This window comes from Triturus cristatus, chromosome 4_1 (assembly GCF_964204655.1).
Source record: "Triturus cristatus chromosome 4_1, aTriCri1.1, whole genome shotgun sequence".
NCBI lineage: Eukaryota > Metazoa > Chordata > Amphibia > Caudata > Salamandridae > Triturus > Triturus cristatus.
In genome coordinates this window covers 919,394,358-919,407,609 of record NC_140585.1, presented here as the reverse complement: position 1 = coordinate 919,407,609, position 13,252 = coordinate 919,394,358, and the positions used below count along the sequence as shown (strand labels likewise).

The window sequence follows — 13,252 nt, the reverse complement described above, 5'->3', positions numbered from 1 at the left end:
GCTAAGAAGTCTTCACAGATTTTCTGGACTCCTCTGGCACTCTATCATGAGACCTAGTCCTTTTGTGAGACCTAGAAGAGGTGTCACTATGTTCTTCATCAGATGACTTGAGCATTCGTCTTCTGAAGTCGCAGCAGTAGCCTACCATCTCTAGCCCTCAGTTTTTGAGGAGAAAGTGCGACAGGTCTTGCACTCTTTAGCCTGTTTGGGATAAAGGCAATAAATGTAGTCCTTATGTGGGTCATCACATGCACTTTCTTCTTCCCACAGGTCTTTGGAAGAGGCCTTTCTTGTCAAACATAGTAGAATAGTAGTTGAAAATAGCTTCCGATTGAGAAAAACTGAGCAGAGCTCGGGGAGACTCCCTTCACACACGACATGCAGTGAAAATCTGAGGAAGTCAGCTAACCCGCTCTCTGGAAGGTTCTAGAGGGTGCTACGACCTGATTGGTCATAGTTCAAAGTGCTGTCCTTTTTAAAAAAAAAAAAAAAAAAAAAAAAGGACAGGCTATGACATTTATGGCCTAATGCCATTATAGCCTAAGTTAGCTATGCTTACTGCTTTATTATAGTACCGTGGGACTCCAAATTCAACGACGGGGAATGATTCAAGCATGTGAATCTATGAAAGATCCAATACTGGATAACTGTGGTCTTTCCACGGTCCAGAGGCGGCAGTTTGGGCAGAAACACATTGGCTTTTCATTTGGAGGAGCCTATTCATCAAACAATATATGTGAATGGACTGTGAATAAGGAACCTAAAGAAGCTTTTGAGAGACTGTTCCTCATCAGATTTCCTTGCTCACATATGAACAACCCTACTGGTGGATTAGGTTATGAAACTACACATATATCACTGTAGTATGGAAATTGCACACAGAGACAAGAAATAAGCAGTGTTTGCTCTGTATAACGATGTTTGTTAAGTTCATGTCTATTGTATTAAGTGTATATTCACTTAAAAAACCATAGGTTTCACACATGTTATAGTTAGCTGGACATTTCACTCGTAAAAAAACAATGAAATTCCCCCGTTATAGTTAGTGCAGGCAACTATAACTCACGCGACCGCAATCCTCTGCTGATGACGTCAGATATTACATCACTGATGACATATGTGTCTTTATGAAAAATAAATATTTGTAATATATGTATAGCTAAAGATTAATGGAAGGAGACATGGGTAAATAAGTGTCTAAATACAGTGATGTAATATCTGACGTCATCAGCAGAGGATTGCGGTCGCGTGAGTTATAGTTGCCTGCACTAACTATAACGGGGGAATTTCATTGGTTTTTTACGAGTGAAATGTCCAGCTAACTATAACATGTGTGAAACCTATGGTTTTTTAAGTGAATTTGCAAGGTTTTTTAAATGCTAATTCGTAACTATAACGTGTGTGAAACCTATGGTTTTTTCAGTGAATATATAAACATATAAATATAATCTGCATATCTCTATAAATATAAATTCATGCAAACATATACATATATGCATACATATGCATAGTATGTACATGAAAGTTTGAAAAACTAATACAAGCAAAGCTAAAAAGCCACCTAATTACAAACAGAATTGCTTTAACTTAAACGAGGGCGAGACCTATTGCATTTTCAATGCTTGTTTACTTTGATTCCATCAAGAAGGCATTCAGATGTGTCCCACATTTTCCATAAATTCTGAATGGTAGCACTCTAGTTGCTCATTAGATCACTGTAGTAAAGCTACTGCTCACCAGGGAAGTCTGCTGCTGGTATTGAAAGTGCATGTTTCAGTCTGCATGTCAGAATTTTTTAATGAAATAGAAGAGGATTTGATAAGTCACTCAAAATGTGCCCTAATTTTTCTTTTTTCCTCACTAATCATAATTTCTATGGCAAAATGAACCTCCTCATTGTGTTCCTTTTAAATTAAACTACTCACTCTAATACACACTCGGTACTACTTTCTACTACTCTCTCCTACACACTCTCTCCTACACACTCTCTCCTACACACTCTCTCCTACACACTCTCTCCACTACACACTCTCCACTACACACTCTCCACTACACACTCTCCACTACACACTCTCCACTACACACTCTCCACTACACACTCTCCACTACACACTCTCCACTACACACTCTCCACTACACACTCTCCACTACACACTCTCCACTACACACTCTCCACTACTCACTCTCTACTACTCACTCTCTACTACTCACTCTCTACTACTCACTCTCTACTACTCCCTCTACTACTCACTACTACTCCCTCTCTACTACTCTCTACTTCTCTCTACTACTCACTACTACTCTCTCTCTACTCTCTACTCTCTATTACTCATCCTCTACTCTCTACCTTTCTCTACCTCTCTCTCTACCTCTCTCTACCTCTACCTCTACCTATCTACCTCTACCTATCTACCTCTACCTCTCTACCTCTACCTCTCTACCTCTCTACCTCTACCTCTACCTCTACCTCTACCTCTCTCTACCTCTCTCTACACGCACACATATGCACATATATGCATTTATATATATGTATATATATGTATATACATACATAAACATATTTATAATCTGCATATCTATATAAATACAAATATAAATGCATGCATACATATACAGATATGCATGTTATTTACATGAAATTTTGAAAAACACTAATAAAAGCAAAGCTAAAAAGCCACCTAATTACAAACAGAATTGCTTTAACTTAAACGAGGGCGAGACCTATTGCATTTTCAATGCTTGTTTACTTTGGTTCCATCAAGAAGGCATTCAGATGTGACACATTTGCCATAAGTTCTGAATGGTAGCACTCTAGTTCCTCATTAGATCACTGTAGTAAAGCTACTGCTCACCAGGGAAGTCTGCTGCTGGTATTCAAAGTGCATGTTTCAGTCTGCATGTCAGAACTTTTTAATGAAATAGAAGAGGATTTGAGAAGTCAAAATGTGCCCCAAGTTTTCTTTCTGCAGCACTAGTCATAATTTCTATGGCAAAATGAACCCCCTCATTTTGTTCCTTTATTAAATGTTTTAAATGTTACCACTTTATTCCAATCAAGATGGCTGCAGGTGTGCCATAACTTTGTCATAAGTAAGACTGTTAGCGCTCTAGTTGTTCTTTAAAACACTCTGGGATTTCTGTCATTGGGCTATACTTGGGCTACATCTCGGTGATATTTGTGCTACATTTGGGCTCCTTTGTCTCTGGTGGCCATCTTGGGAGACTTGTTATGAAGTTTCCTAATTTCCTCATTTACTGCAGTCTCCTCAGTAGGCATACGGTCAGTTTTTTACTTTGATTCAATGAAGAAGGCATTCAGATGTGTCACACATTTGCCATAAATTCAGAATGTTAGCACTCTAGTTGCTCATTAGATCACTGTAGTAAAGCTACTGCTCACCAGGGAAGTCTGCTGCTGGTATTGAAAGTGCATGTTTCAGTCTGCATGTCAGAGTTCTTTAATGAAATAGAAGAGGATTTGAGAAGTCACTCAAAATGTGCCCTAATTTTTCTTTCTGCAGCACTAATCATACATTCTATGGCAAAATGAACCCTCTCATTTTGTTCCTTTTTAAATTAAATGTTTTAAATGTTACCACTTTATTCCAATCAAGATGGCTTCAGGTGTGCCATACCTTTGTCATAAGTAAGACTGTTAGCGCTCTAGTTGTTCTTTGGAACACTCTGGGAAGCTGCAGTAGAACACAAAGGAATCAACTGACAGTCTCTGCCCTTGTTGGATGTACATGTTTTACTGAGAATGTCAGACTTCATTCTCACATGACTGAGAAAGATAATGTGAATTTACAGAAAATATGCTCTCAGTTTAGCTTATAGATCACCTTCCAAACCTCTGTGGGAAAAGCATGTGAAAATAGTTCTCTCAAACATGATTCATGATATCCCAGCAGAAGGCTTTTTCACATGGTAAAATCACCTTAGAACATACTACAATTGCTAAAATGAGTATGGTACCATCAACAAATGATTTATAATGTAACTAAAGTCTTAAAACCTTCTATTAACTGCAATGCTTTTTAATGAGGTGCTATCATGTATATTGGTCCCAAGATGGCTGCCAACACTTCTTGGATGAAGTGCTGACAGCCAATCAGATCTCACAATGAGGTGTGTGGTTAGGCTCCGCCCAGATATGTATATGATTTTACTTTTGATTTTCTCAGGAACTACTGAACGGATTTACACCATATATGCAAAAGGCACATGCCTGACCTGAGGACTACCTCTTTGCCAAATTTCAAGTAATTCTGTTCAGCCGTTCTGGCTGTAGCTGTGTCTAAAGGTCCTATGGAAAAATGCATGGGGAAAACGCGTTTTGGGACCCCCCTTTTTTCTCGCCCCCCGCTTGACGAATCACCCCGAGACTTTCAGGGTAGGAGCTGAACGGAGCGCCCCATTAGTTTTGAAAATTTCGCGAGGATTCGTCAACCGGCGCCAAAGTTATTCAAAATAGAATTTTGAGATTTCCTATGGAAACTAGGTTGTAACTATAACTATCTACTGGCGACCGCCAGTAGATAATATGAGTATATAGAAGTATGGAAAAAGCTGATGAAGAAATAAGTGGAGGTTTAATTACAAATGAATGATTGCACATTGAACTTTGATTTGTTCAAAATACATAAGCATTGCTTGAATCTGTGATGGTGGGAGTGTTCGAAGCATCAGAATTTATTGTTGCGAATGCTTCACAATCCAATAGAAAAGTGTAAGTCTATTGGGCTATCCCTATATTAATTTACATTTGTCCCCATTTTGGGCAATAGCATTCCTGGTGGTTTTAGCATAGCCCAGGCCTCGTGGGGGTTATGTGGGCAGACACTTTTCTCTCGTTATGAGTAGCTTTTTGCGCACAGCGACCTATTGTTTCATCTTCCACTCCCTAATGGCCTTCGGTGTATCAGGGAGCATTTTTTGCAGGACTCTGAGTCATTTTGAACTTAGATATCACAGGCAGACATACTATGACTCTGTAACCAACATCTGTTTCTTGCAGTTGCGTTACGGTTTGAAGCCTGTGGTATTTGAAGATGTAAAAGTCCTAGGATACAGTCTGAAAAATGTTTTGGGGTCCTGTTGAACACCAACCAAAACAGTGAAGCTCCACATCCTCGTCACAGGGTGCATAACGAAAGGAACTAAAGTAAGCAAGCATGCATTATGCACATATAAGGCTCAGTGATGTCACTTTCAGATGCAGCGCATAGCAGTCTGAGTCTGATGGCACCACCTTGCAACACGCTGAAACAATTGATGAAAACTGTCCACATCCATTCTAGCATCTGGAGGAAATTCAAAAAGGAGGGATCTACGTCCAAAACTAGCCATCAGAATTAAAATTCCTAAAAGTGGCAATTTAATAAATAGCCTGCAAATGATCAGATGATCACAGCAAAAGAGTTCTACAACATCCAGTTTTCTCGGCCAAGAAAAATGGACTGTCAATGGGATACAGAGCCAGTACTTAAGAAACCAAGGTATGGTAAGGGCTGCTGAATTTGGAGAGAACATTCAATCAATATCCAGCAAAAGGCACTCTGTAACAAGTATATAGTTAAAACATGATTCACAGTGTTTGGTCAATTAAAAGACTACCTATGGAAAATGCACATCAGTCAGGGCAGGATTCTCGCTACACTTAGCAGCAAAATGGATCTTTCTAACTGGATTTCTAGAACCAGGGACACGTCTCACACTACTCACAGGCTAATGTGCCTCTATAAAAGAGGACCAGCAAAGAGCAAGTTTCTAATGAATAAAAGGCAAACATATATCCAAGTTTCAGTACAATTTATTTATTTTCATTTTAAAAATCTGCGAGTGCTAATCGCTCTACAAGTTGTTCCAGGTCACTTTACAAAGAATCCCCTGCACAACAGGCAGGAGGTGCAGGACATGTTACAAATACCACAACACTGCAGGGGTAGACACAGGACAAAGTTTGAGAACAGTTCCCCCAGAAAGAACAGTACTGCAACATTGGTTAACACATGTTCAGAAGTGGCCAAGGCGAAATGTTGAAAGCACAATCCTAACCTACACGCCTAACGTCTTAAAACACTCTGAAAGTGTGTGGTTATTGAAGAAACACAAAGGCATACCTTATTCATCCAAACTACATGGTATATAGTCCCACACGTACATTGGTCATCCATGTGCTCAGATGACACAAGTCTCAACTGTTTATGGTATTAGGCAAAATCATCTTATGGTTTCCATATGGGTTTATGAATGTTTGTAAGTTTATAGTATGTCTCGCTCTGGATGGTCACAGAAAACAATTCATATTTGACCTGGGCTGGTTCTAATTGTCAAGTGGCTCCCTTTTCTTAGTCATGAAAATGATTACAAAATTTCAAAAGCATGTTTTAAATCTCTTGGTTTTGCAAACCAGATCTGCCCACATTTTTTAGTTATCTAGTAGCTCATTACTTATGTCTGAGCATAAAGTAGCCCATAAGGATGTTCTCTGCGCAGAACCATGACATACAGAGGAGAAAATAACAAGCTAGATTTAAGGCTCACCTTGAGGTTTGCATTCTAAAAAATGTAAGAAGGGAGGATGCAAGACAAATGGTCTCCAGAAGATGTCTAGGAATCCGATTTTAAGAGATTGTGATTGAATACTGTTCTAATGGGAATGTCACCTGGGTGGTTACCTGAGGAGAACCCCAGCCCTTAGGGTCAGACTTTTTGTTTGGCCTCCGTGTCATACTAATTTAGCATGTGTGCAGAGGCCTTGGCCTGTCCATGGTAACACAAAGCCAGAACATGTTCTGTGACCTTGAGTAGCACACAAAGCATGTCCTCAAAATGGACATTGGACTACTGTCCATGCCCAGAGTGTGGCACACAAAGTAGTGGTGGCAAAGAGCAAGTTATTGTGAATCATTTGTGTAACCAGACCTTTTTCTCTGCGTTGGAGTGTTACACTGTTATGTGAACCCACAGAACCTTGCGTTGACATTCTACATGTATTTTGAGTGTTGATAAAATTATTAAGTGTCTAGCACACATACAGCTGTAGGACTCTCTGTGCGGGCCAGTTTTCAGCACTGGGACCAGTGGGATACATTTTGGATGCCCCTGGTTTAACACGGCAGATGAGGACAGCTTCCCTAGACAGTGGAAGTGTAGTGCCTAACCTTTTGTTGCTGGAGGGTGAATATCCAGTGAGTTAAGTAAGGTAGGCTGGAGACAGGGCTCACCTCAGAAATTCTAGGAAAGCTGCTGATTAGTTCTCCCTGAGCACTCTTGTTTGGTAGATAGTTGTGGTGAGGGATGAGACTGAAGTTTGTTGTTCAAGATGAGAACGTTTTTTGACAGGGCCTGCGCTTTTGTACGTCTCCGAATGCTTACTTTATCGTGCCCATGTTTTCAATACTCCTACTTGGAGCCAGCCACACTTTTACTTGCTGATCAGAGCCATCACATTTCCACAAATGCTGTGACTTGAGAGCAGCCAGAAAAGGACATTTGAAAGAATCAACTGAAAGCGGTTCTAAAACCTTAGAGGATTCACAACCGGTCTTCTGAAAGGATACAAACCTCCTGACTTTGTTCCAGTCCCATATTCTTCTTGATCAAAGAAGTGCGCTCCGCAGAATACTTGAAGAGCTGCTGTGTGACAAAAGCTGTTTTTTCCCCTGACAGCCAGTCTGCAAGAGGGGAAGTGACATCACCTTTCTGCACTTTCTGCTGGAAGATCTGAGATTCTGGCTAACTGCTTAGATACCTGCATACCTGATGAGAGATGTAAGGAGTGCACCTGGCCCTGCAGTAGGAGAGACTGTCCATGGAGAAGCTGAGTGAGAAGCACCCAGATAAAGTAGCTACCACAGAAAGCGATGCCAGGAGCGACCAGTGTTGCGAGGGGGTCTGTGGTTCCACTGAGCAGTTTCAATGTGAAAGGAGTCGAGACTTTTCTAAAACAAGCATCTCTGTGTCGTCTGGCAATCCACTGTAAACAGCAGAGTCAAGTGCTGTCACTGCTTAGAACAAGAAAATGAGCTGAATCGTCACAGAAGCGAAAATTCCTGATTGGCCCAGAGGCAAAAATTGCTAAAGGCACGTCATCAGGGATGTCTCAGCACAGACACTGCAACTGCTGTACCTGAGCACTTGTCTGCATCGGGCCGAGATGAATGCCGCTGAGCAGCTTGCCATACAGACTATCTAGCAGTCCTTGTTCCAACCTGAGGTTCCTGCTGTGGCCCTGGCAGAAGTTAAGCTGCCGCTGAAAGGTTGGGTATGAACCCACTGCACCTCCAGAACTGCAACGCCATTCAGCGGGCACAAGTGGGGTTAGCCTGCAACTCAAACAAAATAGAACATGCAGAATTGCCTGTCACATGGACTGAAGTCTTAAGCAAACGTAAGAGGTAAAAGATGCTGAACTGAACTGCGCAGTTGATTGGTGCCCACAGTTTACTGGAGACTGTGGGCATTAGAAATCTAGATTAGGAAGAGTCCCGTGGGAAAGGGGGAGGGGGTGCCGGGGAGAAGATTGATGCTGAAAGTAGTTGTGCCTTGTAAACAAAGTAGCACAAAGGACACCCGAATTAACACTGACCTTACAGACCTTGGTACTTTTATATCTGCTCTAAATTGGACATAGTGAAGGACTTGAATAAGCTGGGAGGAAGACTTCCCGAGTTGAACACTTGCCAGTGAACCGAGTGATCTGTACAAGTTCGAATCCCGACTAGGTTGACTCAGTCTTCTATCCTTTTTTGAGGTTGGAGAAAGGCAATCTATTTAATTGGGTAATAGTAACACTTGTTATTTACATCGCATAAAACAGTGCAACATGAAACACTAAACAAGTTATTACTAAAACTTATTTTAGATTCCCAAGGTATGAGAAACGGTGACAACAAATGGCTCAAAGCAAAAAAATGATATTATTTGCTATCTGATGGTCAAGGGATTTACAGTCTTTTTACTGCATGGCTACAGAGATACCACACACATTTCCTTGGTAGGTCCAGGAATGGCCTAACTGTCCTGGCATTAAAAAATCGTATTTATTGAATCCTGGTAGAACAGAAAAAAGGCCATAAGACGGCTTTTCAAACAAATTTAAGGGAACAACTTGTTTCTGTTAAACAGTGCGCTGTGTCTCTCTATACAGGGCCATTATGTCTAATTTCAACAGAAAGATATGACAATGTGATGCAAAAAGATACGTTGACACATGAACAGCTGAGTCAGAAAAACCAAAATGAAGAGCAATATAATGAAATTAAACGCTTGAGCCACTGCTTCTAAAGCACTGGGAAACCTCAGCCGGTATGCTGTGTTCAGCTTCTCTGTGCCATAAAAAACACAGGTGAAACCCCATACAAAGCAGTATAACTCTGTAATAAAATGAGCAGCCTAGCCCAACCACTCTGGTATCAGCGCCAAGATATTCCAAAAAGGATATATGTTGCACTTTTTAAATACCACATACAAATACAACCTGCTGATCTATGCCTCCTTTGAACAAACCACCACAAAACAACAACTTCATATAGGTTTTGGCCTTGCCAGTAAGATGTAGAACTCTAATTTCTCAACTCAGTAACACGAGTTCCTTGTTTTTAAATAGCACCACCAGTTTAGAACCCAATGAAATCAGTGTAAATACCCAGGGCAGAACTGCCATCACTGTGTACTTATTCCTTTCATTAGAAAGGACTAGGTGAGGCCTAGGGTGTAAAACATTGATAACTTGCTGATTTATCGCCTACAAAATCACTACAGAGGAGGGCCTCTAATTTACGTATCTGACAACTTGAAATTTTGGCATAAACATGACTGTGGCAGGTGAGACTAGAAGAACGGTGCCCTGACTATCTCCAATAAGGTGCAACAGTAGACATATACATTTTTACAGGTGGAGACACAAACGCCAGGGACACAACAAAAACAGCATGGTAATCACAAAAATGCAAAAACAGTGGTCAGTTGCTCAGTCTCATGTGCATCTTAAGCTTTGGGTCTGCAGACTGGGCAGAAGGCTGCCTCCAGTAGAGGGTGATGCCTTCCAAGTACTGCACGCATAATTCTATAAGAGCACCAACTGAACATTTGTGAGACATCACTATTACCCTATGCCACAAGCTCTAAAAATCTATATCTGGTGCATTCCAGCAAAAAATTGCAGATATAATTGGAATGCTCATTCCTGGACCAACATAAGTGAAGCCAGCCAATCCGCATCCATTTTCTGGGTCATCTCAAGTTCAACTTTTGATTCCACATATGTGAAACAGATTCCAAGAATGAGATCATGAGATGAAACATGTATGTTAGGAAGGAAGAATGTTTTTCAAAACTTATAACAAGGTGTCATGTTCCAACTATGTCAGGCCTGCCATTCTCAAGCCATATCTACATCCAAGAGGAAACAGGCTAATAAACACTTGTGACGAGGACACTCCACTAAAGAACTAGAAGCAGCAGTTGACAATAGGTGAAGATAGTTTGTATATTAAATACAGCTAATAAACGTGGGCCAGGTATGTCCAAAAAAGACTTTGAAAAGATTGTGTATTAGAAAGACACAAGGCAAACAAGCATTGCATAAATGAAGTAACGGGTGAAAATATGCCTGGGACCATTTGTCGTAGGTGATTTTGTTTTAACAGCAGGAATAAAAGCTTCGACAATGTCCTAGAAATGAAGCAGGACTAGTTCAACCGATGGAGTAGAAATATTTAAAAGACAGATGCTCAAGTATTACTACTCCACAGATAAGAGGAGGGAAAGGTAACAAGGGCTTCACAGAAATATTGCACAGCTCTACAAATTATGTGCCTAATGTCCATTTGGACCATTTCCCAACTTATGAATAGATTTTACAATCAGACTGGAGAAAAACAAGCGTAAAAAAATAAAAAAACAAGGCAACACGCCTTTTCTGTCTATGCACCCAGAATCTGGAACAACGTCTGTGTACTCATTAGGGATGCCTCACATCTGCTCCAATTTTGGAAAGTGTTGAAGACAGCTCCTTCACAGAACACTGCACCACAGTGGTGCACTTCTGCCCCAGACACCAGCTCCTTCTCCAATCGCTCGTTGACTGTATCCTTGCATTTAACTCTGCACAGCGCTCCGCTCACGTTTGGCAAAGTTCACTATATATAAATAATATACATACAAATTATTTAATTATGACCTAGGAGAGCTAAGTTTGTTAGGTCAGAGCGGTCATGCAAGAGAAAACGTTATTCATGTACTAAACCCAACACTTCAGCTTTGGCCATTTTTGATCACTGTTTGTCATCCGGATTGTGGCTTTCACAGGAAACCCACTATAATTGATTTACTCAGAGGATTGCACAGGATTGGCTGAACTTGAAATACATCTTGTTCCATGATCACAAATCAACTGCTATTGGAATCACTCAGTTTCTTGGCAGACAGAAAACATGTAATTGAAGCGAAAAGCAAACAAGTGCAAAACATAGCTATCAATGTGATGCCTCAACTAAGTGACCAAATAACTATAGAGCTCAAGTGCACCATGTTCCAAGACCTAGCCTCTCTTTTTACACATCTCTGTTTTCAGGTAGGTTAGTCCAATTGGTTCAGTTGAAAGAAACCATGACTAAAACCACTCAGAATTAATATATTTTAAAGGACCAGAAAATTGTGCACCCTATGACGGAGTCATATGGTAAACTTACCTAAACAGGGTTATGACCCTGAACTGCACCAATTGAAATCTTTCGTTTGGAGACATGGGTAAATCATCTTATTAGAACATTTCTAGCTAAAACCATAGACTAGAAGATGAAATCAGACACTCCCCCTCCCAGTGCTATACTCCCTCCCCCGCTAGTTTGACTCAATATCCTTGAGTCTCTTCGGTTTGTACCTTCACAACACAGCATACGAGATCACGTCTTTCCAACTTCAGTAGCTGTCCTTGTCTCACATCTATATTTGCAATCTTTGTACATGCTTCTGTGTCCACCCCAGAAGGCCTGGATTTGTTTCTGCTTATGCTCTACACATACTTACACATTTACGGAAAGCCCTGGCAATTCCATAAGAATCATTATACCACAGCTTTCTGACTAGATGCGCAAGTATGCATACATTTTATACACATTTAATACATGTGTGTACATAAATACATATAGTATTATATGTATACTGTTGATAGATACTTATCTATATACACACACACACACACACAACACGATTGTCATACTTCCCAAGATCAGAATATGTTAGTATATACACGTTTAAACAGATTCCTAAAGAGAGACTGGGACAGAGGTGAATTTCAACACTTTCCCCACCTCCTTTGCTGCTTTTAGGCTCGCCGGTTTCCCAGAGCTCTTTTGTTTTTAATGCATTAACTTAAAGAAATAATCTACCCCATATAATGAGACAAACAGAATGTGGAACGCCACTGATTCCATGGTTGGCAGCAAATGCAGGTTTCAGAACATCCCTAAGCAGAGCAGCTGGGTCCGAACATGTCAGATTCAGACTAAACACACAGTGTGTATATGGTGAGCTTCAACAGCTGGCAAGGCCAGTGCCCTCGATACTCTTTCAAAATGGAGCCCCACAAGGTGCGGTCGTATAACTGGATTCAACAAGTTGAAAAATGTCTACCCGTAACACACTATTGTTTCAAGCCCACAACCCTTTGTGAAGCTCAGACATGGGGTGAATAGCTCTGCAAAATTATTAGTCACGTCATAAGTGACAAAACGCATAATACTGAAGGTCTGCTGTGCAGTTTGCATGAACACATTACTACTCTTAGGATGGCCGACATCCCCTCTGTGACAAATTTAGGATTTTTGAGCATTTCCTTTATCTCCCAGTCAGTAAAAAAAGGAAAACTGAATGAAGTTGTATTTTACAAATGTCTCAATTATTCAAGAAAATGCAGCTAAAAGACTCTTAATAAATAATCAAAGGTAAACACGAAATGGGCCTTGTGACTGGTTGATAGGCTGAAGTGGTAACCCAGTAAACTAATCGGTGTCAAGTACAAACGCATATCTTCCCATCCCAACAGGATGATCTCTTTCCCTCTCTGCTGCTATCAACTTAATAGTTCTGACTGAAAGTCAGCCATCTTGAATTTGACTTCCGTTTAAAATGTAAAAATATATTGTTTTTAAAACCATGTCTCGGGCAGAAGGAACAAAACATCCCATAATCTCCTTTCATCAATATAAAAAAACAAGCATTGGCATTGCCAATAGGTCTCGCC

General features: G+C 40.5%; 1 protein-coding gene across 3 annotated transcripts in view; it reads right to left on the bottom strand.

Annotated features, from left to right (window-relative positions):
• Positions 1-13,252, bottom strand: part of PPP6R2 (protein phosphatase 6 regulatory subunit 2) — a 913,508-nt gene that overhangs the window by 47,747 nt on the left and 852,509 nt on the right. The window lies entirely within an intron of this gene.